The sequence below is a fragment of the Pteropus vampyrus genome, unplaced genomic scaffold (genome assembly GCF_000151845.1).
Source record: "Pteropus vampyrus isolate Shadow unplaced genomic scaffold, Pvam_2.0 Scaffold18, whole genome shotgun sequence".
NCBI lineage: Eukaryota > Metazoa > Chordata > Mammalia > Chiroptera > Pteropodidae > Pteropus > Pteropus vampyrus.
In genome coordinates this window covers 2,803,722-2,809,887 of record NW_011888799.1, presented here as the reverse complement: position 1 = coordinate 2,809,887, position 6,166 = coordinate 2,803,722, and the positions used below count along the sequence as shown (strand labels likewise).

General features: G+C 45.5%; 1 protein-coding gene across 11 annotated transcripts in view; it reads left to right on the top strand.

The window, feature by feature from the left end:
* The window catches only part of KIF6 (kinesin family member 6), a 412,344-nt gene that overhangs the window by 396,542 nt on the left and 9,636 nt on the right, over nt 1-6,166 (top strand). The window lies entirely within an intron of this gene.

Sequence of the window (6,166 nt, the reverse complement as noted above, 5' to 3'; positions counted from 1 at the left end):
TGACAAATTTGCCTGTAAAGAATTGTTGTGGCTGGTGCACAGAGAAGGTAAAGGAAGGGAGGAGGAGGCAAATTCATTCGCACAGCTTCCTGGGTGAGGTCAGGCCACTGGAAATGGAAAAGCACGTTGGAAAGGTAAGCACTGAGTCCAAACGTAAGGTGTAGTAAAGTGTGACTTGTGGTTGTCTCCAGCATCCCTAAGAGACCAACGTCATCCATCCCTCTCACCGGGGACAGCCAGACAGACTCTGACATCCTGGCATTCATCAAGGCCAGACAGAACATTCTTCAGAAGAAATGTAAGTGCACCTTCCCCCAGGTCACCCCACTCTGCTCACCAACACTTGGGGGAGGTGAGGGGGAAGGCTTGCAGTGAAGCAAGAAGGAAGTAGGAAGCTTACTGCATGTTCCCGAAGCCACAGGACTGGCCTTTCAGTCACCGCACATGTGTCTGACCTCTGCTCCTTCCTGGAGAAAGCCTCAAGAGGCAGCGTCAGAAACCCAGGCCCAATAGGGTGGCCAGCCCAGATGCTCCTATCCTGCTTGGCAAAGCTTCTCTTCCTCTTCTGGATCTTCAGCCCCCTTTGTTCTCTGTCCCCAAAACCAGCTCTCCTTTGTTCAGCCCTCTCTAAACAGGAGGTGGCTGAGTGATGGTTTGTTAACTTACTGACTACCTGGCTAGAAATATCACTCTGCTGTTGGAGTGTAGTTTTTAATACTGAGTTGTAGATATAAACACCACTTGAAGACTCAGGCTTAAGGGCAACGTAAGTTACGAAAGCAATATATGTGGCGTGTCAGATAACAGGAAGAGAAAGAGAAGGCCCTTCCGGGCCTTCATTGCTGACCTCGCTCGCTATAGACAGGTCTTCTCTTTTGCCCACAGGGACGAGCCCCAGGGCCCCTCATCCAAGCCTGCTTTTTAGTCTTAGCCTCATCCCAGTGATTCAAAGGCTGCTAGGCAGCTTAGCATTGCTTTCCCATGTCAGTGGGGCACCTCAATCAATATAAAGGCCAATTAAACCCTATAACGACTGACACCTGCCCTGAGAGACCTACCTACACCCAGCTGCACTACCAACTCTGCAGTTTATACAGTAGGAGGTTTGCCCATGGATGGAGCCCCACAAGTAAAGGAGGCCTTCACCATGTCATAGTAAGCAGAAGAAAACAGGCTCCCTCACTGGGAAGGCACCCTAATTATAGTCCTCTCTTCACCACTAGGATCAGCAACATTAGCACAATTGTCAAGTCTTTTCTGAGACCGGAGTTAGGCTGGCTCTGCCTCCAGCCTGCTGTGACACCTTGACCACATAATTTGCCTTCTCTTATCCTCAGTTTCTTTGTCTAAAAAAGGAAAAGAAAAAGGAAATATTAAATTCAGATTCAGAGACCTCCAAGACCCCATCCATGCCCAAAATACTCTAATGATGCGTGTTGGACACTGAACAATTCTATACAGTTAATGGACTCTGTATTTACTGGGCTCCTTCTATATGCCAGGCACTGTACCAGTGCTAAGGCTGTAAGAGTGAACAAGACAGAGCCTAGCCATTGACATCCCGGGAGGAGAAAGGAGATAGACAATGAAAACAAACCAACAAATCTGTAAGATCATTTGAAATGCGGATGAGTGCTATGAAATAACAAAATATGTAATGTTGTAGAGAGCAACAAGGAAGACTGTGTTTAACTGGGAAAGGGGAGGGAGGGCCTTCCCGAAGAGGGGAACTTTAAACTGATAGCTGAACAATGAGAATGGCAGCCCTGCGGTATTCTGTGAGTGAGTGTTCCAAGCACAAAAAGCAGAAAGTGAACAGCCCTGAAGGGAAGGAGCTTTGCTTGGTCACAGGGTGGGGAGGAGGCCAGAGTGGCTGGAAGGCTGAATAAAGGAGCAGGGGCGGGGTCACACGGGTCTTGTGTAAGGGGCTTGGCTTCTATTCCAGGTATAGTGGGAACTCCGTGAAGAATCTAAACCATGGCAGGTTGTGATCTGATTGGTGCTTTGGAAAGCTCACTCTGGCTGTTGTATGTAGTGTAGGTTATAGAACAGGGGTCCCCAAACCCCAGGCTGTGGACCAGTACGCATCCATAGCCTGTTAGGAACTGGGCCACACAGCAGGAGTTGAGCAGCTGGCGAGTGAGCAAGCGAAGCTTCATCTGTGTTTACAACTGCTCCCCAGAGCTAGCATCGCCACCTCAGTTCCACATCAGATCATCAGGCATTTGATTGTCATAGACGCACAGGTCCCTGTTGCCAAAAAGGTTGGGAACCACTGTTGTAGAGGACCAGGAGGAGCACAGTTATCAGGCTCCTGGGTGGGTCCAGGCAAGGAGTGAGGGCAGCCTGGACTAACCAGCTGATTGGACATGAGCTGTGAAGGAGAGAGGAGAGCCAAGAGGGCTCCTGGGCTTCTGATCGGAGCAGTTAACAGGATGGTGGTGCCATTTCCAGAAATGAGAAAGGCAAGGAGAAGTGAACATGAAAGGGAAGGAGCTGGAGGACATAAGAGTTCTGGTTGGCCCATTCAGTTTCAGGTGCCATGTGAGATCCTAGAGGAGATGGTGAGTAGGCTCAGGATGAGGTCTGAATGGTGTGTAAACGCATGGCCCTGATAAAATCTCCTTTGAAGAGAGAAAATAGAGTTATTCCAGTTGCTGACAACAGATCCCTGGGGTACTGTGACATTTAGAGCAGGCTGGATGATCCATCCAAAGATGCTGAGAAGACTCAGCCAGGGCCAGAGCAGGGCCAGCGGGTGAGTGAGTGTGGCCTCAGGCAAGTCTACAGGAGAATGTGTTCCGAGGGGAGATGGACCAGTAGAGTCCAGTGCTGCTGAGAGGTTGAGCCATGGAGGCCCTGGACAAGTGCCCTTTTAGGCAGGGGACTGAGAGGATGAAAGCCCCGTTGGTTGCAGGTGTTGAGGAAAGAAGACAGAAAGCAGAGAGAGTGTGTAGAGACAACTCTTCTGGGGAGTTCAGCTGTGAAGAGCAGCAGAGAAATGAGGGCGGAGCTAAAGGGAAGCAGGATACTGGCGGCAGGGGAGGGGGTTTGCTTTTGTTTTAAATGGTTATGAAGACATACTTATGTACCGAAAGGAATCGTCCAATAGAACACAGGCAATTGATGATGTGGAAAAGAGGACCAAAACTGCAGGAGAAAATTCTCTTAGGAAGTACAGGGGATGGTGCCTTGGATGTAAGTGAAGAGCTAAGCTGGCTTTTGGAGCAGGAAGGCCCCCTCTCCTAGGACAAAGTCATAAAAATCAACTGTCATTTTCCCGTCAAGAAGTCTACAAGTGAGCAATATTTTAAAGTTATTGTTTACTCAGCTTTTATGCACATAAAAGAGACTTTTTCATCCAATCCTCTCAGAGAAGAGACAAGGCATTATTAACCCAAGGTCTGTGTCAAAATGGCATCTTCCTGCTAACACCATGCCCAGATGGTACAGAAAGCTAGGCTGAAGGGTGGGGCACTTTTATTAAAATGTGTATGGCATATTACCATTTATATTTTTTTTCCGTTGATATTATTCCATCTGATGCTCTCAACACTCCTGTAAGGTATACAGAGCCAAGAGTATGATCTCCTTTTTGACAGGTAAGGAAACATGCACATAGAGGTTGAATAACTTGCCCAGAGAACAAATGGCAGAGCCAAGATAACCCAGGCTTTCTGCACTCTCTCCACTGGGCCGCAGTCTCGAAAAGCCACTCCACTGTCTTGTGTTGGTCTCTTGGGTTCCACCCTCCCTGCAGCTGGGTAGTTTTGTTCTCCAAACAAACAGCAGCCTGGAAGTAATTCATCAAAACAAACAAAAGTTCAAGGGTTCAATTTTTATTCTTATGAGAATAAAAATAATCATGGGTTTATAGTGACTGCAAAGGAAGCTGAAGACGGGATGACAAAGGGTCCCTCTCCTGCCAGGTCGGGGCTGAAAGGCCAGCAGGTACAGCCTCTCTGGACATGTGGCAGATGGCCTAGGTCCCGCCACGCGGTGCTTTCTGCGCAGTCCACTTATCGGGCCTCCTTGTCAGGCAAACACACAGGCCAGGGCCCAGGCACCTTCCCCCGCCAAAGCAAACACTTCCCTCTCCCCTGGGCTCCCTCTGCTCTTAATTTAGCTGGCTGACTGGGCTTCTTCATGAGTGCTCATTATGGGGAATGTGTGACTATCAGCCTGGGAGCAAGAGCCCAGAGAGGGCCATTTAACATAAGCCTCCCATTGGCTCTCGGACCTCGCCAAGGGCCCGGGTGAATCTACTTGATTTAGACCTCCTGGGAAAGCTGTGGAACATTTAAATCCCTACCAAGGGCACCTATGGGCAGGTATATATCCCCAAAAGGAACATTAGTCATTCATGGTGTCAAATCCTGTTTCTAACTGCCAAGGATGGCTTTAAAATCTGAGAAAATTAGGTTAACTCCTTTTTAGGGTGTTTTCTTTTCCTTAATCTTCCATAATCTCTGAGTTTGGAAATATTTCCATTTGGACAGGAGCCTTGATGTGACGTCCATGACCATAGCTACCCCTTCTCCAGCTGGTACCAGGAAGAGGCTCTGCCTGAGTGCCTCAAAGCCCCGCCACCCCCCACTCCCACCATCTCCACTCTGAGAGACCCTCCAGCTCTCTCCTTTGTTCAGGAATCTTCCCAGTGAAATGGATGGAATATGGAACTAGGAGGGAAGAGACCAAAATATAAGGGCTGTCTCTGCCCTGTGTAAACTTGGGCAGCCCGCCTCCTCCAGCCTCCCAGATGCCATCTTTGCCCAGGACTCAGACTCTCCTGAGATAATGTCCATAAAAGTCCCTCATAAACTGCCAAGCACGAGGGAGCTGTTAGTGGGGTAGCTGGCCTCTGGTGAGAACTGCCCCAACACGGTACAGTGTGACTATTGTTTTATTTTCTATTTTTTTAGTTTTCAATTACAAACAGCATTCAATATTATTTTATATTAGTTTCAGGTGTACAACATAGTGATTAGACATTTATATAATTTACAAAGCAATTCCCCCAATTAGTCTAGTATCCATCTAGCACTATACACAGTTATTGCAATATTATCGACTATATTTCCTATGCTATACTTCACATTCCCGTGACTATTTTGTAACTACGAATTTATACTTCTTAATTCCTTTGCCTTTTTCACCCAACTTCCAACCCCCCTCCCATCTGGCAATCACCATTTGTTCTCTGTATCTATGAGTCTGTGTTGATTCTGTTTATTCATTTTGTTCTTCAGGTTTCACATATAAGTGAGATCAAATGGTGTTTGTCTTTCTCTGTCTGACTTATTTCACTTAGCATAATACCCTCTAGGTCCATCCATGTCATTGCAAATAGTAAGATTTCATTTTTTATGGCTGAGTAATATACCATTGTATATGTACCACCTCTTCTTTATCAAATTGTCTATTGATAGACACTCAGGTTGTTTCCATATCTTGGCTACTGTAAATAGCCCTGCAGTGAACATAGGGGTGCGTTTATTTTTTCGAATTAGTGTTTTGGTTTTCTGTGGATAACTACCCAGAAGTGCAATTGCTGGGTCATAGGTAGTTCTATTTTCAATTTTTTGAGGAACCTCCAAACTGTTTTCTATAGTGGCTACACCAATTTACAATCCCACCAACAGTACACGAGGGTTCCCTTTTCTCCACACCTTCACCAACACTTGTTTTTTGATTTACTGATGATAGCCATTCTGACAGATGTAGAGTGATATCTCATTGTGGTTTTAATTTGCATTTTTCTGATCATTTGTGACAGTGAGCATCTGTATGTTCTCTGTATTTCAATAGAGATTGCACTGAATCTATGATTGCTTTGGGTTGTATGGATATTTTAAAGATGTTAATTCTTCCTATCCATGAGGATGGTAACTGCTTCCATTTATTTGTATCTTCTTTAAATTTTTTTTTCAATGACTTATAATTTTCTGAGTACAGGTTTTTTACCTCCTTAGTTAAATTTATTCCTAGGCATTTTGTTGTTTTTGATGCAATTGTAAATAGGATTGTTTTCCAAATTTCTCTTTTTAATAGTTTGTTATTGGTATATAAAAATGTAATTGATTTTTGAATATTAATTTTGTATTCTGCTACTTTACTGAATTTATTTATCTGTTCTAATAGTTTTATGGTAAACTCTTTTGGATTC